At 44.3% G+C, this 26738-nt stretch overlaps 1 protein-coding gene across 2 annotated transcripts in view; it reads right to left on the bottom strand.

Annotated features, from left to right (window-relative positions):
• The window catches only part of LOC110984122 (uncharacterized), a 62351-nt gene extending 38983 nt beyond the window's left edge, over positions 1 to 23368 (bottom strand). The window contains exon 1 of one of the 2 annotated variants that reach the window (XM_087137076.1): positions 22129 to 23368. The gene's annotated coding sequence lies outside the window, so the exon portion shown is untranslated. Of the gene's footprint in view, positions 1 to 15200; positions 15511 to 22128 lie in introns of those variants that run through there. The other variant, XM_087137077.1, reaches the window with a different exon arrangement.
• Between the last annotated feature and the right edge of the window lie 3370 nt (positions 23369 to 26738).

The raw sequence follows: 26738 nt of genomic DNA, 5'->3' as shown, positions 1-26738 counted from the left end.
AACGCGGCGTAGGCAATTCACCTGGTCAAGTTGCAACTGTCTTTGTGGGCTGACGGGGTGTTTAAGTCGCGGCTAGTAAGTATCATGAAATATGGAACTTGCTTTATAAAACTCAATCTCAAGGAAGCACTATAAGGACGACCCGGCTCAGCGTCCATAGAGGTGCCCTTCCTCTCTCTACTGCTGCTGTTTTGAGGGTTGTGCCCGTTGTGGTTCTGCCTTGGTCCTTTCAGCCAAATTCGGATCCACTGCCCAAACCCAAACCCCTCTTTTGTGGAGGGAGGTTGAAAGAGCAACACCCACCGCGTTGCCTCTTGCGGTCTTCCCTTTGTCCGGTCATTTCCCGCTTCGCTACCCCAATTGGCATTGTGCTAATTTCGGCACAATGTGGGAGGAGAGCTAAAGCCAACCTTTTCTGTCCTCCTCCGACATAATAACTGCAGAATACCTTTTTGGCTGCGCCGCCGAAAGCACCCCGAAGATCTCCCCTCTGCCAGAAGCTGAAGGGGCACAAAGGGTGACGGGCATTAACGGGGACCCTGACCCGCTCTGAGAGAAGTTAAGCTGACAGACCGGCTTTTCAGGGCCCTTTTTGTTGGAGACCAGTTCCAAGGGAAAGACGCTGACCACCTCCAAGTTGCTGAGTGGAGCCGGTGAGGGGTACCCATGCTGATGAATGAGGCCGGCTAATTGAGGCATTCTTCTGTGTGACAAACGTTGGGGATACTGCTAAAATGGCGGTGTCCCTTTGGCGGCCGGACCGACAGTGGAGAGCAGTGTTCGATTGCTGTGCGAAATGTAAAAGAAAGTACTCGGCGGTGAAACCGGCCCAATCTCTTGGCCATTTTTCTCTGGACAACAGAGAGGATTTTTTTTTGTCAGATTGTGACTGCGGTACAGGTTTTTTTCTGAAGAAAAATGAAAAACATTGGTTATTTTAGGAGAGTGATTCATACCAAAACCAATTTGTCAACTAATTTCCCAAATGCTAACTGACTCAGTCAAGGCCAGACACCACTAACTGGAAATAAGAAAAAAAAGACGTTTTCAGAAGGCCGTTCTTTACGGGTGTGCCATTTTCTTAACCCAAAGAGCTCAGTGTAGAAACGCACTACATTTTTCCCTCCGAGACGGCAAATCCAACTTCGACAAAGTGGAAGTCCTTTGCATTCACTAAATCAACAACATTTTCTTCCGAGTTGAAAATACACCGCGAGGGGGGAAACCAAGACAGCCGAAGAAAAATCTTTCGAAATATCTCTGGGGTAGCCTGCCAGCGGAGAGACCCTTGTTTATTCACGGTGTCCAAAACCAACATCTTCGGCGTGGCAAGTGTTGACTGTCACGCCGAATTGCCGTGGCGCGGACAGCTCACCGACAACGACCCCATATTCCATGCCATCTCGGAGTTTCTAGAGTTCCTGTGCGTGCGAGGTTGTATAAACTGTCAGCCTTCACAAGGACATATATCAGTCCATAAAGGTAAATCGGTCCAGCTAGGTTGATGAAGGGACAGATGGCACCCGGTGAGGTCTTCTTGGGCAGACGAACTTTGAGAATACCGACCTGACACATTTGCGTTTGTGCCCAACCGTGCCCGGAGGATTGTTTTCTTTCTTACATGCCACAGAACGGCCACAATAATTGCGCGCACAATAACGCAGACAAGTGATGAATGCGGTTTCACTCTCTAACAAACCACCCGGTTTCTTGCGTTGAGGCTGCTAAAAAACTTCTGGCTGGACACACACAGCTGCGCGATTGACTATCTTCACGCGACAGGGCCTGGACCACATGTGTAGGCACAACGTTTCTAAAAAAAGGAGTATCTAGTTAAAATACAGGATTTACAATTTCAATTCTAAGCTACAAAAGTGGAAATGACTGGGTACCCAGACCCGATGCTGATGTATTCACAGCACCTGGTGTCTTAAGAAACGCGATGAACTATAAGCCAAAGTAATCGTCACGAGCGAGTCCCATTCCTTCCGCTCCAAGACTGAGCCCAGAAATTTTCCCCTTCCTCTCCGCTGGGTGGGAAAGTGCGGGCCGCCTTGCAGGTGGTTAAATAAGGTCGTTACCTCAAACGCAGGAATTTAACGGCCCCGACAGAGACACAAATTAACTTGCAACGGTCTGCGACCGAGCGCTCGCTGGGTCTAGGCCATAAACGCGGTCTTTAATTAAGCCCCAACTACCCTCGTTTGCGTATTGTAACACACCAACAGGGCCAGAAAGATCATACGTCACCAGATACATTTTGTACTTTTTTCCCTCTCAAATGCTAGTTACTTCTGCAACAGCTTGGCCACTTCCCAACCAATAAAACCTGTTCGGGGTTCAGACCACAAGTGCAGGACTTGTTAAGAAAAAAAAAGCGGGCGAATGGTAGGAGAGGAGTTAATGAGACAATACTCGAATGGCCTCGTTAGAAGCACTTCGAGTTTATTGCCTTAATTATTACGGCGCCCCTAGGCTTGGCAATTACTTGCCAAAGCCTTGTTCCCCACACTGTTGTGCGAATGTGTGATTGGGGCAAAGTTATCGAAATCTCACACCCACCCCCGGCACTTCCCCGTCAAATGCACTTCTTTATATTGTCCAAAACTGAATGCAATTGTATGACCCACTTTGCACTTTGCGGGTTTTTTTTCTTTAACAAAATTACAAAAATGACATAAAATTTTCTCTTTCTTCCAAATTGTGCCTAAGTGCACTTACAATGAAGCACGGGCGAAACTGAGCAACAGAGAACCTCAAGCTGTATGTTACACCATTATTCTGTATTCCTCTTAGTCTTTTTAACACACTTTGGACGAGGTTACTGTAACCTTAATTCAATTGATTCTCACAAAAGTTAACTGAGCCCCAACGATCTCACCCAGTGACGTTGTTCCTCTTCCGTCTCACATGAAGATTCAAAGTCACCATTTTACTCACAACGTACATGCACATTACACGAAAGGATTTTTTTAACGACAGTCTCTCTTTTGTAGAGCACAGACAAGAATCAACAAGAGTGGATACTCGAATGTTTGACATCAACCCAAATGAAAGAATTGATGTTTTGCTATCAACTTAAATACGTACACAAACGTTCTTTTGTAAAATACGTATTACTGACACAAAACTACCAAACACCGCCGCGAAGAGTTAACATGCTGACAAAACTCCATTATAAGCACATAGGCCTATTCAAATATGCAGACCTGCATTCACTTTCAACTCCAACCTTGTTTTCGAATTGCCAGAACCTGCGGTTCATTTCCATCGGTTCACCAAACAACGCCGAGATTGCGAAATTCAAACGCAAAGCTTGACGTGCGAGCCTAGTGTTTCCTGAAACTTGCAAGGAGGAGGTTTTGTCTTGTAAGATGTTTTCCATGAATAGGACGTACATATCGAGTACCAAGAAGAAAAAAAAATGAAGAAAACCAGCAGCATTATGTCTGGCAGAGACAACCCGGCCTCGGAGAGGCGGGTGAATTTCACTCCTCGCTCGTGTCAGCTTGCTTTGCTCCGTCTAAATTGGATTAGCGTCTTCCGCGTTAAACGCTACACTCCGGTGGATGTTTTACAAGAGACGCGACTTCCCCCGTCTAGCTAAGTAGATGTAAAGTTAGTGTTCTATGTACATGAGCCACGACAACTGAGGTGTCGTGCAGTTCATCAGCGGCGAGGGACAACCCCTTCGCTCACACATGCATTCTTCTGCCCGCCGGCCAAGCGTGCGTGCGTGTTTTTAATGTAGATGAATCATTGACGATATCCATAATTATTACAATCTCTTTGGGGTACAATTGTTGAAGGGCAGTGGAGCTGAGTGTACACCATGTATCGGCAAAAATTTGACTCATACGACAGCATCACAGCGTGCATCACTACATAACGATGATTAGTTAAACCTTTTGAAACGCTGTGATACTTACAAATTCAAATGACAATTGGACCAAAAGTCCGCGGATAAAGATGGCATGTGGCAGCCCCACTGAAGAGACAAGGTAAGCGTCGTGGGGAGGGGGTCGACGTCGTAACGTGTATCATCACTTTACGATAGAGACAAAATGGCTCTACACAAGGGACAAATGAACAAATAATACTCAAACCCTTCCCCTCCGAGGGAAATTTATTCTGCACCCAGTCTGCTGACATTAAACTGTCTATTTCCAGATTGGGGTACCCTGAATAGCTACGCACCAAGTCAAAGGTGAAATTTAACTGCTGCCTATACATCTAGGTAGGTTCACCACAGCATTTTGTTTACACGAACAGACTGAACACAGAAACGTAAAGTGTGTGTGGGGTCTGAGATCACACTCTATCTTGCGCTGTATGCGTCTACGCAGCTCTTGAGATGGAAACGGACAATGTACGTACGATAGCATCTCAAATATCTCATTTCAGACATTATCAAAGTACCCATGTCGGGGCCAATTCAGTTCTCTTGTATAAAAAAGAAGAGAAAATTGAAAAAAGTAAGGTCATCTATACAAGGATGTCGATATGTCGACATTAAAAGGTTAAACACCTTGCTACCGATTGTTAAAATTTCAGTTACATTAACTTGTTGCACTTAAACGGCACGAATACATCACGCTTTATGTTGCCCTTTACTTGAGTTAAATTGTTCACTTTCTTAACTTTAAAGAAGTGCTCCATCCAGATAAGATGAAAGTAAAGACTGTTTGAATAGTTTCACATTTTCGAGGTAACGTCAGAACACATATCATATATCACTTGGCTAAATCTGCGTTAAGCGAACCGTCTCCTACACTAATTATTTATCCCACCGCTGCCACCAATTTACCGGCTTCTGCTAAAGAAGCGACTCTGCGCGCGGGGCAAATTCAACGGCGCGGTGTGTACGCACGCAGGACCATTAAGCAAAGAGCTTCTTCGGGGCCAATCCCCGGTTGTGGTCCCGGTCGATGCTAATGCGATTACCGCCGATCTCTCGCCCGGTCCGGCGTAATAAATACCCGTGTTAGGGGAAATTGATACACGGGGCCCAACTCCATAATTTCATGTCATCAGCCGCTACATGCATGCATGGGGCCCTACACTCATCTTTAGGTGCAAAAAGAAGAGATGCTCGTCAGTGTTGTGCAACAGATAAGCATTGTTAAATTCAAGGCGTTTATTCTGAAGATCATTTATGTATGGCGCGCGAGAAGTCCAGCTTACAAACAATATTTGCGGGAATGAAGGTCTGATTTATATCTTGTGATCCAAACGATGGGACTTCCGCCCTTTTCCTGTTATTCATTTAAGTATAATTTCACAGTTTCACAGAAAGGAAAACGAAGAAAGGTGCTTTATTTTAACAGTAACTCTACCCTGGAGAGAATAGGCCTAATCAAATCATTCACTGAATAACTAAAGACATGTTACACATTATTGAAATAGATGTGACGATGCATTCATGGGTTTAAGCATATCAGACTTACCTGACATTATTGATTTTAAGAATGCTTTTGCCCCATATTTGCATTTCGTTTTTCCATACCCCTTATTTATCAAGTGGAAGTTATCCCGAATTGCGGTATTCATTCAAAGTCATCCTTGCGTACTTTCAGAATGCTACATATCTCTTCAGTTTGATACGTCGCGAAGGCATTTTGTGTGCATTTTTCCTTAGGGCAATCCCTTGCATAAAAACGAACATTGTATGTGGTAACAGTTTTTCTCGCCCAATACGACAATTCATTTCGAGCATGACAAGAGAGTCCAGGATCTGTTCTTTTACGTTGTCACTGTCGTATATTTGCCTACAGTGACTGGTAAACTATGGTTGACCGTCTCATGACCAAAATAATAGGCCCAATTTATCAAGGATTGAGAAATCGCACGCAAGTATCAAAATTTAAATAAACACTGTTACTCAAAATTACATGAATACGTGACAACCTGTAAAAGAAACGAGGCAAAATGTACATCTGGGGGTAAAATCTAACACCAAACTAGGGTAACATTTCCGCAAACTTTGGCCCATAGTAGGCAATTTGAGAGCAGCCTATATACCGGTGCTGTCAACTGTCACTCCGCCTGGTATTTTTCTTCAACCGTTACCTTCTCTTACCGACGTATACTCAGAAGACATAAAAAAATAGTGTATCTCCTGACAATAAATGCTTATGTATTCAAGAGTCTTTCCGGACCACAAATTACGGGCCCTTGTGAATAAACGAGATCGTTCGAATTAGAAGTAGGGCCCGTAATTATCAATTCCGGAAGGCGATCGACCGTGGCACATCTGATGGAGGGGTGAAACGACACGTCCAACCCGCCAACCCAATTTAATCTGGTCGATTTATTCATCGGCTCCTTGACGTCATTAATCAATGGGCCAATTAACACGGATGTCGTTAATTGCCAAAACCGGTGCGGGGTCATCGATCCTGCCCCGTGATTGAATAGGATTTCCCCGTCAGTCAGGGGTCTAAGACATATGCCCAGCGCATGCTGATGAGATCGATCTTCCAAAAGCATCAACAAATCTTAAAGGCAACCTTGTGAGATGTTTCTACAACCCCCAACCATTTTGATTTCTTTGACATTGTAATGGTTTATTTTACATTATAATGCCAAAATAAACCAGACAGTTTTGGGGTTGCATTATTTGAACTGAAAGAGAGGGGGCAAATCCTTTCATTAGAAGGGATATGCCAATTACATGTAATGGAGGCATGTGTGTTTTGGTAAAAAGGCACATTAGTGATAAAAAAGTATGACCTTTTTGTGGCCATTTGTGGTCTTTTGGCACTTTGTTTTAACAATGAAACAGTGATATTACTTATTTGCTTAGTTTTGTTTTTAGAACACCTTCTACTGATTTTCCTGAGCAGGAGTACATGATAAGATTGCACTTCCCTGGAAAGTTATATTTCCCAAGGGTCACGTGTACGCACATAATGTAACTCCAGTTATAAGAATTTACGTCGACATAATATTTATCAGTGTTTATCGTGTAATAATGACAATGACAGCTTTGACTTACGCCCTCATGTCATAAGGGTATAACAAAGTTTCTGCCAGCAATGCAGATTATGAAGAGGCTTTGATTTTTAAATCAAAGGCATTTACATTTTTGCAAGTTTTGTAACGCGAGTTACTGATATTGAACTTGCATTCGATGAGGCACAGAGTTACCTTGTTAATATTTTTTCACTGTTTGGTTAATGTCTTTCTAAGGTTGCTCTTTGATCAAAAAGAATCCACCTTTAATTCCAAACAAAAATACTAAAAACATCATGCAGTGCAAAGTTGAAGTCGGGTCGCCTTTAAATGCAATGCCAGTCACCCTGGAATTGCCCATGAGCTTCCTCACATATTTTGATCCATCTTGACCTACTTTCTGCCTTTTTGAGATGACTGACTAAGACTTTATGTAAAAAAAATAATAACACCTTGGACCGAATCTCATTCAGATGGGAAGACCTTTTTTCGTGAGCACCACAGACCAAGGTTCAAGCCTGGAACGTAAAAAAATCGTTGACAGATTTACATTTCCCCAGCCAAATTGCTATACGAGCGGCAATTTCTCGTAAGCTGGTTTCTTTGTCAGCCGCGCCAAACGGGGAGCATAAAGTTTCATATTGAAGCACATCTATCACAGTCCTAAACCACGTGGTGAATCTATAGTCGGTCGGACGTACTGCTTAAATAGAAGCGGTGTTAAAACTCAACGCTACTTCAGATATGGGGCGTCGATTTTGACTCAGCTTGTGCGACTGCCATAATCAGTTTCAAGAGCTGGCAAAAACGTAGTGATGACACTGTTGGGTTGGTTTGACAAATTTGAAATTCTATTTCGTTCCTTTTAATGAACGTTCAACGTTCAAGATTTGATGGAGCCATTTACGATGAACTAAAAACGACACCAAAAAAAAAAATTAAAAAAAATTAAAAATTTAGAACACTTCAAGCAAATCTCGTAAAGTCTGGGCAAAGGGATCAGGACAAAAGAACTGTGAAAATGGGATATTGACCATCGTAGCCAAGGGCTGAAACAAAAGGCAAGCAAGGCTACGGTGTGACGTCATCTGTAAAACGCTGTCCCCTTTAGCCATTATGACAGAGAAGAACAATCGCGCAATCACCACAGACTACGAAGTCGCTGTAATTGGGCCCGATTCCAGTTTCTTTCATTGGAAAAACAACTTACTGCGTGCATGGCAGAGATAATACAGCATCCGACAGATCCTGTGCCGGGTTTTCCTCTGCCCTAAGCTGATTTTCCAGGCAGCATTGGGACAAAAAAAACACTGTTTGTGTTTTCAGAGACGCGTGAAGGGGGGACTGCCAGTCGTGCGCGCCGAATTGCAGGGCGTGCAGGCGTAGTCGGCACGTTGTTTGGATTGGGCGGGGAGCGACGATATTATTGCATTTGAACCGATGTGTGTGTGGAAAAAACATGTAACGCCCTGTTGATGTTATACATAACCCTTTTATAATCAGCACAAGTGGGAGTACTCTAATTTTCTACTTAAATTTGTCACTAAAAGCAGATTAGGTAATTATAGATTGGATGATTTAGATAGGTTTATACTAGAATGGCTCATCATGATTTTCTCTTACCATTCAATCTCTCATGCCCGCCATATTGCATGCTTTAATAGTCACCCGAGAAATAGGTTTGTGGGTACACCATGGAATCAATCTCTTTTGGGCGAGGTGTGGCTCTTAAAAGAACCGGTGAGTGTTAACTCGTCGTTTCGGCCAGTGTGCTCTGGCCGTCCTCAGGAGAATGTGGAGCGCAGAGCACACTGGCCAAATGTCAAGTTAACACTCATCGGTTCTTTTAAGAACCACACCTCGCCAAAAAGAGATTGATTCCATGGTGTACCCGCAAACCTATTTCTCCTGTCTCTTCCACCCTGCAAAGCTTCAAATCTTCAAACGTTGAGCAATAAACTCACACAGTACCAACTATTTGGGTCTCTAAAAGCCGAATGAAAGGTCGAATTCTCCCTATGGCCCACAGCGAAGAACCCAAACTGCTACTGCCAGCATACGGCCATGTTTACCCCAATACATTTTTTGTTGTTGAAGGAAATGTCTCTGGGACGGATTATCACGTGGCGCGCACGCTTCTTTGCTCGGTCAACACGCAGTGACAACGCGGTGAAAAGCGCGCTGACAGATTTACAAGTTTTTCGCGCCAATTTCTCGCCCGCTTAAGTTGAATAACTGGCCGATCATCTGCCAAAAGGCTTTCAGCGTATTTATGTATGCTGGAAATTCGAACGTTCACTGATGAAAATGCATGCATTGCGAAGGTGGCATTAAAGGGTTTGCACTGTACACAGTCTATGGGTTAATAATGTTGCTGACCAATCCTAAAAGCTTTCTGTTATACATGCACTTTGATCGATGGATGCCTTTCTAATTTTTTTCCCGAATATGGAGGATTATTTTAAATCCTTAATGTCGTCTGTTTCTCATCTTAATAGCCTTGGACGAAAAATCATAATTTTCTTGAGGACGAAATGCCATTAGAAATAAAGTGTAATGTACATACACGCGTATTTTGATTTTTTTTGTGTGCAAGGTCTATGGACTTTGGGGTCATGAGATCGGTTAAAGAGGTCAGGTGAGATAGATCGTAACGGCTCCTGTATTCAAGTCATTGGCTGGCAACAGTTTGGAAGTATGTAAAAGGAAGGGGGCCTCTTAGTCAAACCACCATTTTTCCCCTGCCGTGATATCGTAAATTCTCAGTGGAATCTGGCGCTGATGACAGTGGGTATAAACACAAAAACACCGTGGTGATCTCCCCCTTTTTTGAGGGAAAGCGTTACCTGGGAGAACAAACAATGGCCCGTCGTAAACTACCGAGGGGCGCACAATAAGGCGCTCTCCGACAAAGACCACTGAGATTGCGCCTCATCAATCCGATCCTCCGCGCGACAATGATTATGGCTCGCCACGTTATGCGTTGAGGGTAAGAACCTCAGGGGCTGCAGGGTTGACCGCGGTTGGGACGAGGAAGACAATACGGTGCGGTGGGGATGTGAAATTGGAGATTGGGAATAGAGGGTGGAAGAGTGACGGGAAAGAATAAAAAAGAACATGAGAATAAACCAATACTAACACACAAAAAAAAGACCTGTCGAGAGCGTACAGTACATGATAAATACTGTCAATGTCATGAAGTCTTGAATTATCCAGGCCAAAAAAAGACTGAAGGGAATACTATTTCCACTTCGGACAGGTCAATCAAATGTAATGTTATGTAATACAAAACTGCTGCAAACTGCTTGCTGACTACAATGACCTAAAATACAAATCTCAAAATATGGAGGGTCTGACGTTTCGATCGATCCTAGCAAAATCTTTCTCAAAGGTTGCCTTTGTGAAAGATTCTCCTAGGATCGAAACGTCAGGCCTTCCACATTTTGACACATGTAATGTTGTTTGAAAACCATTTTTGAGGAAAAAACTTGAACTTGCGACGATTGTTACTCGTCCCTTCGATAACTGAAATATAATGGATTCCACGCGCTGCAATGCATGCACCCCGGTGCAGTGTCTTACAAATTCCTTTGATGTAAAACACATCAACCACAATCCTTTGCGCTGTACCTGCGCTTATGTTCCCTGAGCACCGCGGTGGAATTTGAACAACACCGTTGGAGAAAACTCTGCGTTCGCAGCGTGGCCAAATGCGATGAGAGCTTCCAACATAAGCGCAAACAGTGCCCACGAAAGTTCGAACCTGACTGCGCATGCATCTGTAAATTGATCGACTGTGTTTTGTTCTAATGCTGTTTTTCATGTCTACAGATAGCCGTAGCTTAGCCGCAAATACAAATGCAGCTCAAAGAGGTTAACTGGAAATGCATGTTTCAGAGCAGTTCGTATGCCCACTAGAATTTGCTTTTACAGCAACTGTTCTTGACTTCGATGGCACACACAAATGATAGAGCACGAAGGGTCTATCTGAGACACCCCGAACCGCATGTGAGTCAGTGATACATGCATAATGCAAACCATATCGCGGGTTCACCACCATCATCAAAGGTCCCGTCTTTTGAAAAAGAGCGATGCAATAGACTCAAGTACAAAAGAATGGAATGATCAACAAGACTAACCCAAACACTTTCACTTTGCGTGCATACGACGTACGTTCGTTGAACTAGATCAAAATAACATAGTCCTACAGGCTCTCTGAACACTCCTGGGTAGAAGGTCGATTGCCATTGGTTGTCGCCTTGTTGATAAACCTTCTTCCCGGTAAGGTCCACTGTGATCCTTCGCACTAATACGTCTCATGATTGTGTGAGGCTTATGAGAAAAAGCCGGTCTTGACTTGGTCCAAACCGGCAGATGCGTACCAACTTGACTTAGAGTCATTAGCATATTCTTCACACTCGACGGACTAGTCATGTACATGTACTTAAAGTGATGCTTCTTCACGATTTTGTCTCTGTTGGCCAACCTTGTTTGATCCAGAAACTGACCGCTGAATTTTACGGGAAAAGCCCCGAAATACTTGAAGTTTTTCGATGGGTAGGAATGCGCGTATTGGCATTGCGTGTCTGTGGTACAGGGATGCTTCCACACTGAAACGGCATATTGTTTCTGATTTTCTTCATTGACAACTTGTCGCGTCCTCTATTTATGCGAGAGAATGAAAATTCAATACGGTGATGACTCTGTTCCCGGTCAAAGGCATCATATCTGAGTATTCATCGGCTCGCCAGCATGATTGCGATCGCTTCGTCAGTGATGTCACTGGAGCCCGCACCGCAATCTCCCCTCCAAATCTCTCCTCCCCGAGCGGGCTATCTCCCAGGGGAGCACCAGGAAAGATGTAACCGGTTAGCCTCTCCGAGAAACACAACACCGGCGCTGTCTGCCTCGCTTTCCTGCCGGCCCGGTTGAAGTGGTGACCCTTGGGAGCACCACACTGGGTCGTGCTCGGTCCTTGCGCTGTTCTCGTTCTCTAAATCCCAAGACTCTCTTGCTCCCACCGCCTTGGTCCATCAGACGTTTGCCACCGTACGGTCCTCACCTGACTTGAGGTTTGACCGAACTTACCTTTCCCTTTTCGGCAACCCTTATAGTACACAAATCAGCCCGTCAGTCGGCTTCTGGGTGAGGAAAAAAGAAGTCCTCGAAAATGGAAGATGATATCTTCAGCTTTAACAAAGACCCCGATCGGCGCGGTACGACTTGCCGAACAGAAGAGGGGAAAATTTGCGGAGGGGGCCCAGGGGACACGTGTGGTTGATTCGACGGCGAGCACAGGTGGTCCAATGCTACGATTGAGCATAGCTCGTTTGATCAACTCTAACCCCCCCCCCGTCATCACGGGGTGTTTCCTTACTCCCCGTGTCTCCCAAGTGAGGGGGTATGCTGAGAGAGGTTGGCGGGTGTGCCTGTCTTCGGCAGACGGTGGCTTGTTTGTTGATTCCGGGCAGGTGAATGTCGGGTCAGTGTGTTCAGTGGGAACACTGAAGGTATGTGTATTGGGCCGTTTGGACCAGGAATACATTTCTTTATCACACTGGCCCATCCCCCGGCCCCCGTGAGGCGCACGTTTGCTCCTTCTCTGGGCTACTATGCGGAAAACACTGATCCGACTCTTTCGACTGACTTCCCACTATGTGATGTTTGTCAAGTAATCGCAAAACTTCTGTGCGCTGTAGCCTCAACTTGAGGCTTTATGACCTAAGTCTCCTTTAAAGACAGAGGCTCTGATTAGAAATGGGCCTGCTTCACGAGACAATTTTGATACAGCACATGGGCTGCTCTTAGATAGGAAGACCTATACTATTATCTTGAACCTCAGGATGGCTCATTAAGGTTTCAAATTATACACTAAATTCGAGCCAAGAACGTGAGCTGGCTCTTTGTCCATATTCACATGACCAGGATCATCTTCATTTCTACCCACTGTATGTGTTGACAATTTTTGCAGTATTGGCTTCGCTTTTGATCAAAGATGACCGGCCAGTGAACAACAGTCCCTTAGGCTATCAACTGAGCCGAAATCCAAGCAAGGCGAATGATAAGTGAAAACACCCTGTGGATTGTTTATGTATACCAATGAGATTTTATGAGACGACGTCCCGAAACGACATCGGCATCAAAGCTCACATTGTACACCGTCATCAGGTGACTTCGTTTTTGTCTGGACACATTCCTAGAAATTGAAAGAATCTGGTGAAGATTCGTCAATTTACCATCGTTTTGGTTCGCATATGGCAATGAAGAACTTAACCCAATCCAGTGTTTAAAAAATCGCTTCCTTTCCCCACAATCTTTTGGTTAAAAGGATTGTTTTACAAAGGAATATTCAGATAAACCTTTTTCCATAAAAAGAGAATACACAGAAACACCAAGTTTGCCATGCTGCGTTCCTTCTCTGGATATATCAGAATCATCCCATCTGTTACCGACTGTCACGTACGTATTCGTCGAAAACTGTGTTACAGTAACAAGCTCCTAGAGTCTCATAGATTACAGTCTTTTGGCCGAATTCAACAAAAGAGTCAGAAAAAAGCGAAATGGTTTCGATTGGTTTGACAATGCTTATATTGTAGTGCCACATGGCGGTCTGTGTAAACCTGCACGCTGCCAACTCATTAACCGCATAAAATTAACGACAAGCGTGTGGTTAATTCGCGATTTTTGGGGGGCGGTTGTACTCTCACTTGAAGTCTGTGACCTTTGAACCCTGACCTATTTATTTTACAAGCCTCATCCTCTCTGGCTTTGCCTGACTAAAGGTGACACTGAAAATGGACATGACAGCGACCGAAAGTGACCGAAACTGGCCACACTCCAAGCCAGCCGACCAGTCTGAAGTGTTCCATTAACCTAATCTACACCTGACTAAATTCCAAATGACATGTTCCGCTCGCGTTCATGATAAGTCTGCACTGCATAGAACCAAGACCTCAACCACTGTGACGAAGATTGCACTGTATTTTGGAATGCTTATGTATGCTATGTATTTTGATATATTTAATACGGCCTGAAATTATCCACAGTTAGTATCTGGAAGCGTTCATTCCGATTCAGTACCGTAAGGAACAGTTTCCGAATCTCTCGTGGTCAAATCTATCAATGAACGAACTTGCACCAGGGGATTGTGGCTCTTATTTTCTATAATACTTGAAGACTGTTTGCAACGCTTTCTCGAGAAAGTGATGCGTGCACTGTCCATGTACATGGAATGCAGCCAATTATCGTTCTGTCGTTCTTTTGTCGACGTCTGTGTAGAGAAGGATAGAGCGTCGCAGCATGCAATCCGAGAATATTTCACCTGATTTTCTGCGAGTTGTTTGAGCCACGTGGAGCCTGGATCACTAGCACAGCGGACAGCTCTACCCCATTCGTGAGTCCACTCACCACCTCCCCCATCGAAACTCTTAGCCACCATAATCTGCTAAGGTAAACTCTTACCGCCCATGTACTACACGGACAAGCCCCGGACTTAACGCCACCATCCTCCCAGTGAGGAGAGATGGATCTGGGTTGCCGACCCGCTGTGACCCCTGGTGTTGGACCCGAGTTGGATTCGTCCCAACCAAGAGACCAAGAGAAGACCAAGACAAGTGTCTGCAACAAGAACCGGTGCCCAAACAGAGTGTGTAGACTACAGTAGTGCCCACTAGGTTGGTACATTCCTAGAATTTCAGAAAGTTGAATCTCAACCCCACATAGCCACGACAAAACCTACTTAACACATACACACGTACATGTGCAGTGTAAATACATGTAATCCTTTTAGGGGCCTTGGCAACAGTGGCATATCCACGGGGGTGGTCTGGGGGGCACGGTGCCCCCCCCCCCACGAATTCCCGGTGACCCCTAGGTGCCCCCACTAAAAAACGGATGAATGGATACTGAACAAAGGCTAACAAAAGCTTGCCCCCAAAAAACTGCACCACTGAAAGCTGGTGCCCCCATAAGTTGCTGGTGCCTCTTTGCGCTCCAGTAAAATCCTAGCTACGCCACTGCTTGGTAAACGCATCTAGTCTGTCGATGTCTTGTACACCCTTCAATTTTACAAAATTCTGAAGCACTAAATTCTCGTCAAATTGTCACACACGATAATAACAAATCCAATATTCTTATAGACCAAAATATTTCTACAGTTACTGACCGGCCGAAATCTAAACAACCTCGGTGTAAGGTACAGTGAAATGACACTTTCAGAGATGAACTTGAAGTTGGACACAACATACCTGCACAACGCAAGGTCTGACGCAAAATAACTTAATCTGGATCGATGCATCGGCGAAGGTTTCCCAATTGTACTGGGAGGTCGAGTGGAGAAGTGTTCGTCTGGTGCTCAAACACTTTATGCAAAGAACACGCAAACGAAGCCACTCCCATGATCTCCGTGTAGAAGCGGCATGGTTATGCAAATGAGTGCAGAGTCTATGACCGACAACAGGATTGTTGTTACAACCAGGAACATGGAGTACACAAGAGAAAAGATGGAATAATAGGATGGCTTTATACACCAAGAACAATCATACATGTACAAAGAGAAATCATGACATGTGTGCCTTACAGTCTATGTGATGAGATTCGTTCGTGGATCGACTGTGATGGATCACACGAGAAATAGTTGCTCTATTTGAAATCAGGCTGAAATAATTATGTATAACTCCAGTGTCTTATACGAATCAATATGCATGTAATTCTTTTGTGTGAGAAAGGCTTGGGTCGCCACTGCTGGCCCAGGGCCATAATCGGTCAAAGTCTCGAGGGCGTCGGGCAATGGAAGGTACAGGCGGACTATCATTACCAGGCATTGCCCATTCTTCCTTTGTCGGCAAACTTCGGTTTTGTTGGGGGCCCGCCTCTGGCCAGATCGCCAGGGTTCGCTGAATGATTTGCGGCTGTCCAGGGACATGCATTATGCATGATGCGCATCCAGGAGAGTCAATATTTTAGTGGTTCTCAGTAAGAGCCGGCCCGGTCGAGCCACGTTCGCATCCTGCATCCATCTGCTTCGACAAATCAAAATTGATAATTCAATATTTACGACTGGCTGTCTGCCATCCGCATACACCACACACAGATAGGAAAATGCTGAATATAAACATGGTTTTATTTCCCAGAGGGTTTCTCAACAGGCGCGATAACCAAAATAATGCTCGGTTTGGAGACGGTGCATAAATTACCGAGTGATTCTCTGGTATACCGTGCCGTTTACACGTATATCTCGTCATCTGAAATGGTGTAATTGTATCAAAGGTGTACAAGGTTCGGCTTTTGGAGATGGGTGATAGCTATCGTAGATGGAACGAGAGCCGGGGAAGCACTCAGAAGTGGATGGAAAAGATTGGGATCTTGACACCGAACCGAGACTTCAGTGAGCCGTACGTGGGTGAGGGAAGGCAGCTTCGAAAGCATTTGTCTTAAAGGGGCACCCAGTTATCTCTTTCCCTTTCCTCTACGTGGTGTTTTCTTTGAGCAAATTCTGTTAAAAATATCCCTATGATTTCGTAGCCCACAAAACGAGCATCGAGCATCACTGCCTCATATTGAAGACTCATTGGAAGAGATAATGACATGCTTTATGGTTTAAACGTTCATTCGCTCGTTGCAGAGGATCGCTTCACTTGCTTCTCTGACTCCACAAGCGAGACTGTACTTGCAACAAAGAGGTACCGGTATATTTTATGACTGTGCAAGTTGAGTTATAATTGTATAGGGATCTGGGTAAATTACAGTGACTTGACAGCTCAGGCGCCTTACCAGACAATGAGACGGTCCTATCTGCCTTTTTTGTCACAGTTAACGACTGCAGTCTTCCTTGTTTCGTGGACTCGCTTTCTCAGGCCCACAAAGAATCACCGATCCGTCTAGGACATGTGGCAGGGCGTATAACGGGCGGCACGCACGACCTACGGCCGGTCTCTTCGACCAAGCGGGCCTGAGGGACCGAACGATACAGCTCATGTAAGGCGCCCTAGCAAAGCACTGCAACCATGACGGCGGCGGCCCTTGCCCGATAATGCACTGTAGCATTGACTAGGTTGCCAATCCCTTTGCTGAGAAACTTTCTACTTTTGCGTTTGAATGCTACAACGACATAGTGGACACGAAGATTATTTCTCCCATAGAGTAACGAAGTGTGACGTCATTTAGAACCAGTTAATGCCGTACAAATCAATGGAGTACGCGTTAGCTCACACGCTGGTTCTTGCGCTAGTGCCTTTTCAACACATAAGTGTGCGCGTGACATATTCACTTGCGTACTTTATAATGTGTTAACGTCTTATGTATACTATGTATCCTGTACGTAAGTGATTTTGTCATACACGCTGACGCGCCACGATCATTGCAGGCTCTCATTGGACGATCGCTGAAGCTGCGCGTTAACTTCCGGTTTCATAGTTCCATGTCAACGGCGATCAATAAATGTAACTCTATGTGCAGTGCATGTGCAATAGGCGTGGTTTAAACTGAAGTGACGTCACACTTACGAACCGGATACGTGTTGATACTTGAGTGCGTACTGACGAGTTGACAAAAGAGACTGTGTTTGCTGGCATTTTTAACAAGTCACTACGGTAATATAAGGTGAGATATATCACGATATGCGCTATAAGAACGCGACAAATGCTTGCGCAGTATTGTGGCGGCGCATGTATGTGATAATTATTACACTTGTACGAAATAACACGAATTGTTATTAAAAATATGGTCGTACCGGATACTGTTACGTACGTACATGTATTATCAATTACGTAGATAACAAAACAAAATCAGGTCCCGCTGGGTTACCGGATGTACCGCTGTGGCAGCAACACGACTGAGATTAGACCAGACGCCCAGGCTCGTGAGGAGAATTGGTTGTTTAATAGGAGGATGGATTAGCCTGAGGGTGGAAAGAAGCTTGGCATTATCTAACTCGTCAAAATGTCTTGCTTCCCTGAAGTTCTGGTTTTATTTTGTGAAATAAAATTCACAACATTCTTCCCGAAAGGTTTCTGTGGTTAACAGTTAGTGAGTTCTCCCCTTCGCCTTCTTTGAAACTTTCTGTTCTAATTGAAGGACGATATTTTTTTTCATCTGCGACTGTACTCCACATGCTCGTCAGGTGCATGTTTGTTTTTAAAAGGACAGTCTGACTCAGAACGCATGTCAGAATAAAAATAAAGACGTGCTGTGACCCGCTTATCGGTCGACCGACTTCGCCATCAGCTCCAAGAACCCAGAAACATCCGGCGCACCAAAGCTGGTGTTTGTGTTTTCCCTTCGCCATGAAATTCTTGAAGAGGAAAAAAAAGAAGCTGTCACTTTGCGAGGGAAAAATGTGTCAGTCGGTTGCTGCACAGATCACACGTGGCCTGTTTTGTCTGACAGATAAATACACACAGAGACGCGCGCGCACACACAGAGGAAATAAAAAAAAAATCTGACCGTCTATTTTGGGGCCCCAGGCGAAAGATAGGCTAAGTCATGGGAAAAAAAAACAGAGAATGACGATCGCACTCAGTATGACAAGATTTTGACAGAGCTGGTCCGTTGGGGGGGGCATGAGGAGAGAAGATAGGAGAGGATGATATGCAAACTGTGATATGCTCTGTGTGTCTATAACCTATAAGCAGTTGGAAGGTACATAACTTGATATTTAATACCTGCGCATGTTTGCTTACATCAATGTGTCTAGGCCTACTACAGCGGATAATACCATTATCCCTATGATAGCGCTCTTTTTTCGAGGAATGGAAACGCTGTTAGGCTAAACCCAGCTTTTATTCTTGGTGCATGGATCAGGCAATCCAAGTTTCCCTTAAATTCAACCCTGTTGAGGTTAGAAACAGTAGTGTTGCACTGCTGTACGTGAGGAGCTATTCTGTTCTTTTAATATGGGCTTATACACATCAAAAAGCTTTCGTTTTCAAACCTATAGTACAAATTATAACTCAGTGCTCTCCGGCTGGTATATTATAATCTGTCCCACAAGTGTTGAAAAGTAAAAAAAAAATTATTTTGAGGTAAAATGGATACCTCAAACTAGACCTTCTTTTTGACCTTACAGAAAATGAAGAGGTAAAATAAATAAATTCAAAAAATTAATAATAATAATAATTCTACAGTTCCTGTAGCTTACGAAACAACAAATCGGACTTATTGAAATATGCACTTAACACTGCTTTCATTGGTCACATATCTGCTTACTGTAGACAATAAGCGAATTATGCAAACCCGGTACTCTCACTTTGTCTTGCATTCCTGGTCATTGTGAGGTTAACATCCAAATTTGATACCCTCTCCGTGTGCGAAACGTGATATATCCCTCGAATCGAAGGACCATCGTCCCCGCATGTCACTGACCAATCATATTCCTTCCCACCGTATATTTTTGGAAGGGCTCAGGTTTCAAATAAATTGCATGGAACAGCGCGTGACAGACGACCCTGGTGCCAAGTGACAAAAAAGGTTTCGCTGGGGAGGGGTGCAGCGACAATAGCGAAGGTTGAGCGGAGGCGAATAAGACCAACATTCATTATGGAAAATCTAATTACGTCGAGAAATCTTGCTCATGAATATTCAGATTGGACACGTGTTCCGTCACTGTCAAGTGCGCTTCCTACTTTTTTATGCCACTGATTTGTGTGCAAAATCTCGTGGAAAACGTCGATATTTCTTGTCAGCACAACCTAAGATATAATGCCAGAAACACTGGTGATACACCATTTTTGCGGTTTGAGTTGATAAATCTTTGTGAATGCGCAGAAACTAGTTACATCTTCATGGTAGAAAACTTAATAAATCAACAAAGACCTATTTCCAGAAAGGGGTTTTACCAGGGAAAAAAATGTCTCCATTCCAGTAATGTACGCGAAATACACTGCATACAATCCTCGCTGGACACAACCTTATCCTTTGTAGATGAAAATGTTGGCCTTATAAAGAACCACCAGAGAAGTACCGGTACTTTAAAACACTGAGAGCTATTTCATTCAACTCTTCAGCGGAAAGGTTTAATTTTATTTAATGTTTCCCTCATGCTTGGAATCCTAGGCGTAATTATTCATAGTGTTTTCAATTTGATTAGCAACACCACATTCAACACCTCTGTAGTCTTTTTTAGTAGACATGTGTTGAAGTTACCCACAACGTGATGCACCCAATCAAAGTAATGGACCACGCCGAGCTCACATTTGCTAGGAGAGAGCCTAGTTTGTTGGGAATGGTCTTTCAGACGACGTTTGCCTGCTTGATGGTGCAAAGTGTGAAAAGTGACGGCCCACCATTCCCGCCCGCGCCCATGCGTCAAATATCGAGGAATTTTAGGATCGCTAACACAATTTCGCCAATCGCCTCTCCAAATTATCAGCCGCCAGGGCGAACATACCCCTTTCCAATTCCCAGTCAACCGTGTTTTAGGGGGTTCGTATGATGTCCAATTTGTTTCAGTCCAAATGCGATTTGGCAGCGCTCAGGGAGTGGCAGACGACACGGTAATCGAATCGGCCGCAGGTTCACGGGAACATAAGAAAAAGGCGGGTACAGAATGGATGTCAAATTTTGCTGGAACGGCGCGGGGACAGCGGGCCGCCTCCCGGGGACGCACTACCACTCAGTGACTCCCAGCGTTGGCCGAATAGTCTTGTCGCGACTAGTCATGTGCAAGGGGGAAAAAGTGACATCAATTTAACTTCAATTTGCAGGCATCTCTCTCTGCACGCTCGGATCCGCTAACAAGTTTAGTGCCATGTTATGGACGCGCGCTACTTCACCCGTGTACAATTTACGGCGGGCCTAAAATGTGATCACGCTTTGTCTGAGATTTGGCCGAGGGGACGTTAGTTTGGGGAGAGGGTAGACCTCACGGTCCCGATGTATAAAAGCGTTTTCCCTCTGCATCTAATAACGTTAATGGGCCAGAAAACCCGTACCATGAGATATATTCAGATGGCGCACGCCTTTCACACAATAATTGTGAGAAGGAGGCACAGGCATCACAGAACGCTATGGGTTGTAAACTTTTTTTGGAACACCGCACACGCATGTTACTGTCCCTCTTGTCAAGCATGGGTAAAAGTTTCGGCCCACTTCTTGTTCAAACAAATCGCGTCTACTGAAGGCGCGAAGAAATTATTAGGGCCTACATGCATTCCCGAGAAATTATTAGTCTTTACCACCGCTCCCTTAGATTGGGTGATGGTGGTGCGAGCAAATTCAGACCTCGTTACCATGACGTACGGCAAGTCTTTGCAGCTAGCAGCTCTGTAGCCTTAGAACTGAACCATTTGCATATATCCAAAACTTTTGGACACATGTATTTTCATTAAGTCAAGAGTGGTCCGTGTCCCGTTTGTAACCTAACCCCCGAGTCTCCATCTAACCAAAGACGACTTTACCACTTGTAAAATAAAAGTAGGCCGACCCCCATTTAATCTTACCCAACTGCCAAACCTGAATTTGCAGATGCCAATTTTTTTTCAAATAATTGATAAAGACAGGGACTCGGTAATGAATCGTAAACATTTTAGAGGGAACCCGCAATGCCCCCGGTGCCACCAACACGTGATTTATTCCGCCCTGTAAACTATAACCAATTGATTTAACACGTGCATCGTTCGGCTTGCGGAGTACAAAATCCCCATAGCATTCGTATATTCGCATACATAGATTTCAAAGTGGGTGGGCATACGCGCGAGTTTTTTTCTTCAAGACATCATCTGATAAAATCAATGTCTTCGGCTGACTTGATTTATTTATCATATGCTCTGGGCCTCACTCAGAGGCTGTTTGGAAAATTCCCCCTTTTTCGAACCCTCTATAGTTTTGTATTTTAAGCGTATAGGAAGACTTCCCCTCTCTCAGAATGAGAATGATTTTTTTAAACTTTGCAATGTTGAACCTTTCAAGATTACATTGGCTGGGAATGCAATCAATGCCCTATCCGGAATGTTCCCGGTAGAAAAAATATATATGGCTTTAACAATGGGGACTTACTTTCCCAGCTCAGGACCAGTTGCATGTATTTTGCACAATTGCTGCGGTCGCAAGTTTGTCCACAAGCGCGGTGGAAACGTGCTCATTGTGTGAAAGGGAGACATTTGCATTTTTTTTCAAGACAAGACAGCCTTTTCCCTCGTCATAGAGAAATCTTAACCATCAACAAAATAGCGTGCTTACCTGAAACAACTTGCAACGTTGTGTCCAAATTATCAGACTTGGGAAGGTCACGTGATTGACAAGGGCGAAACATTGTTGAATCAGCTCTTTCCCAGTCGGCCTCCTGGATGTCTCTAACACTTCTCCTCTTTATCAAGAATCGCAGATGAGTGGGAAATCAGTCTTGGGTATTCCTTCGATTGAGTTGACAATCTCACGGTACATATTCCCTGTCGATCAGGTCCCTACAATGATAAATCTATCATAATGTACTGCATTGTCCTAATGTCCCTGTCGATGGAAACCACGGTTTCATGGCACTCGAAATACTGATGAGTAGAGACGTGGGTTGATTTTTGAAGACATCCGCCGTCTCTGTGCTGTCACTAATCACATTGATGCACACAATTCCCAAAAGCAAGGCCGTTGCCTTTTCAAAGCCATTTAATGAATCCCATGTTTTCGTCTGTATCAAACTGTGTCCAGAGAGCTCGCAGTGGCTCGGCTGTTTACTTCCAGTGGTGTAAATTCATGTTTGTATGGCAGCGTTGCTGTTTTGGCAATCGTCATTCAAAGATGTCCGCGACGAAATGATAGCTAGCAAGCAGAATTTCTCACTGTGGGGAAACACGTGGTTCTCAGACAATTCTTCTCCACTGGTTCATTGATTCGTTTGACATTCAGTTCGGTTCGTTGTTTGTTCTCGAGGAATTCTCGGAGAGCTGCACTCACAGTGTCCGGTGCACCTAGAGCACGCGCAACAGGTCTTTTGTTTCACTGTTCTATTGGCTTGCAACTTGAATGCCTCAGCCCGGTCTTGCGTTCTTGAAATGTCCCGCGTATTTTTAGTGAGCTGTTATCCACGGAGTTGATGCTACTTACAATGGATCTGACAGTGAAAGGATTCGGTTTATGATTTTCTCTGTAGCCAAAGGTGCTGGGAGAGATAGGTCGGGGTGCTTTTTTTCAGGTTGAAGAATTGCGGAGAAACTGCCCGTGTGGTTTTGCCTTCATGACGTGTATTTCTTTCTGTAACCAGTCATTGGAAAGAAGCCCACATGTTGACGTATTCTATCTTTCAGAAATTTCAGGGTCTTATCATGGTTTTCTTTGCCAAGTGCAATCTGCAAATGCCCATTTACTCTTTACGATTTCCAAGAAACACCGACGATCCTAGTTATTCTAGTGAAAATCAAGATTAGGCCTACCCCAGCCAACCGTTCATTTTAAACACGTCCTCAACAGACACTGAATCAAACTAGAGTTTGTTTTTCAATTTTGTGTACATAAGATTTTGATCTGGTTATTCAAATTAAACTTAATAATCCTTTCGTTCAGGTTTTAAAGGTCAATGTTCTACCATTAAGTCGAATTTCTGCCATTTAACTCTCACTGGTGCAGTGCATGTAGAAGTTGAGACCTGCCTGATTGTCGACTTTTTGAGCGCGTAAACAGTAAATGGGGCTCATTTGAGACATGTAAAGGTTTAATTCCTTCCACAGTAATTTCTGATCTTATGCATTTACCAGTTTTCTTCACTGTTTAAATATTTTCTTTCTTCCTTTTGGGCCCCTCGTTCATAAGTAGTGTTAAAAGTTGTTTCAAATGTTTTGAAATTACACAGTAACCCTTTATGGCTACATGTTAGGGTTTTTTACGCTTTTGGAAGGAAAGCATGAAATACTGTCAAAATCGCCTTTCTCTCGTTGCTCCTAGGGGGGATGCATTTAAAAAAACCGTGGTGTTAATTACACACCCTGGGTGTTACCACACTAGACTCATAACACCCAAATGAATACTAATTTTAACACCATAACTTTTGCCGTGCGATCCCTCCCCGTTTGACCCTTGGATCTGCCCTTTATAGTACTATTGGATGGCACAGGACCTTTTGAAACCCCTTTTCGTAAATGTTGGGACCCTGCTAAATTGAATGTAGCAGAGGCTTCGTTTGAAGCCCCCTTGCAATTTTGACATTTCACCAGTTCTCGATGACTGAGAACGTACGCCTTCGAACATGAACACGACCCCCCCCTTCCGTCATAATCTCAATTCAGACGCCTTCCTTTCCTGAAGCTTAACTCAAAATCCAAATTCAGTTGGTGAGTTGGGGATAACGTGAACTCGAGGAAGGCTAGTGCAAACGACGTCTTCACGCCAGACACTGGTGTTTTGGTTGGGCCATCTGCCCAACGTAATTCATATCGCACTGGTTTAAAAAAAAAAAAGAAGCTCTTATCTGCGGCGAGATTAAATTCAGCCCAAAGTCTTCTGGTTGAGCTTGAGGTGAGAATTCAAAGGCTGCTTATAAATTATAAGTAATGGTGTTTATAGACAGTCGACCTGACGTTTTCGTCGGTGAGCTTAACGAACATGCCCCAGTGGAGCGCGAAAGGAGATAGCTGCGAATCGCCCCCATCACTTGACATCGGAGGATGGTCAACCCTAAATAGTTGATGTCAATAACATGCATTGATTTCTCAACATTCAGTTCGGGTGACAGCAATAAAACAAACCGCTGTATCGCCAGCCTCCGGCGTCAAGCGATGAAATAAGCCAGGAGCCCCAGCTCGCAGCCATTAGAAACCAAAGTATGGAAATATGTGGGGAACAACGAAAAGAAAAGCTTCATATTCCCCGCGGGATATACAAATATTTCCCCACTGTACACAAACTGTCAGAGAACGGATAAACAAAACTGGTCTTGCACCAGACGAGTTCTGTCCCGTGCTGCCGGCGTTCGGAGCCCTACTCCCCGGAGATAGCTACAGAAGGGCATGGTGGATTTTTTTTAACCTTCTCCGAAAACAGAAAATACGTGTGCCTTCTTTATCAACACAGTACACCCTTTCCTTAGTTCACTGGCACCCTGTAAACTTCGACAAATGTCGGTCGAGCAAGACATCATGTTACGGCGACTTTGAGCAACACAATGACTCGCCAAACTTGGATGTTGCTTTCGCTATTTGATGAGCTTCAAGTGCGTTTAAATTTATGGGTCACATCGGGCAGGGATAGAAGACTTCAGATATCTTTTTGAGGGGGGGGGGAAACGCCACATTATCATGAGCGATTATTTATCGAGAGATACAAACATGATCTATGAGTTCATGCGTCACTCTGGTCGACTGGAAAACAGAACTGATTCCTTCTACCAGACCATCCGTGGTCAGACACAGTGACATCACCTAGCTGAGGTGTCACCTAGATCTTTTTTTCCGGGTGGGGGCATAACTTTCCATGGGGACCTTGACAGTGGCTAACTAACAAACCAACAGTTGAGAGGGAAATTTTCAGGCGAATTAATGAAAACATGCTATTGTTTTTCCCCTTTTCATAATTACTTTTCTCTCCTTTCCTTTGGATTCTTTTTTCAGTCTTTTAAAGATTTTCTCTTGGGGGTGGGGGTTAAGTCATCCAGCCTTCTTCCTGTTGCACGCGAATAACAGAAATTTGCCACAGGAAATTGCAAATGCATTTAAGACTGCTGGAAAAAAACCCTGCGCGCGGCCTCGACCTCTTCAGAGAAAACAACGCTGTTTCCCTTACCATTTCCAACATGTAGTTAACATTACAAGATGCCTTTCTCCGTCATATCGCCCTCTGCTGATGCCACCAGAGTGTGTTGTGCCAATAGTATTCGTGACTGCGTCAAATTCACTTTGCTGGGTAACCCACGGGTTTTGTCATCGTAATTTGACCAGACTTGACAGTACTTGTGACACTGCAGAGCACTTTTGAAGAGGTTACCTGTTGTGAATCCAGACAGAAAAACATTCAAATGACTCAACCACACCAACTTTCAACTATCCTTTAGCCAGACTCACATACATCCGACGCTCTTTCTTATATTTGTTGTGATCGATGTTTTTCTTGGAAGTACTGTAACCACATTAAAGAGACTTTTCAATTTGATTCATAATTAATTCGAAGAGTTACGAAAGAAACGGGCATAAGATACGTTGTCTTGTACATAAGCATTGTTCCAAACACTCTGCAGGCGATTATAACAATAACGACCAATAACAAGCGGCGGCTTCTAAACTCCTGGCCGGGGATGCGGCCCGGCCCGGGTGACCCAGGACCCGCGGTCCATCGACCGGTACAAAAATCCACTAGGCTTTCTCGGTTGAGTTTGTTCTCTTTGTAGGAGATCACATCAACATTCATCCTATTTAGAAAACACGGCTTCAAGTGGCAACTGTGGCGTGTTTGACTTTGTGCTCCACACCCTCTCGAAGTTTCCTCGATTGCGCAACGTGTTTTCACACTTCAATCTATTAACAAGTAACCTTTTTTTTCATTGGGATGGAAGGGAATGACGCCAACACTGTTTTGCTGTCAAACAGAAATAGATAATTGAAGTACATATGGTATATCATTATTGGCCACAAACAAACACCGGAATGAAAATAATATGTCCATGTAGATGTTTTTTTTTCTGGGACCAACTTTCGGCCTGAGTCAGACAATCCCCTCGGTTACCCTGGTCGCATGAGTTCCGGTCAGCGGCTCTGCCTATATTTGCACAACACCGACCAAAGTGGGCACTTCAGTCTGTTTGACTTTACGCTTCATCTTTCTTGCCACCCCTCTCCAGTTGCGCAATATTTGGCGTGGAAAGATAAACT

Source organism: Acanthaster planci, linkage group LG05, assembly GCF_054643075.1.
Source record: "Acanthaster planci isolate LZ-2023a linkage group LG05, COTS_SCS, whole genome shotgun sequence".
Classification (NCBI taxonomy): Eukaryota; Metazoa; Echinodermata; class Asteroidea; order Valvatida; family Acanthasteridae; genus Acanthaster; species Acanthaster planci.
The sequence above is the reverse complement of the archived record's forward strand: the minus strand, read 5'-3'. Positions and strand labels throughout refer to the sequence as shown.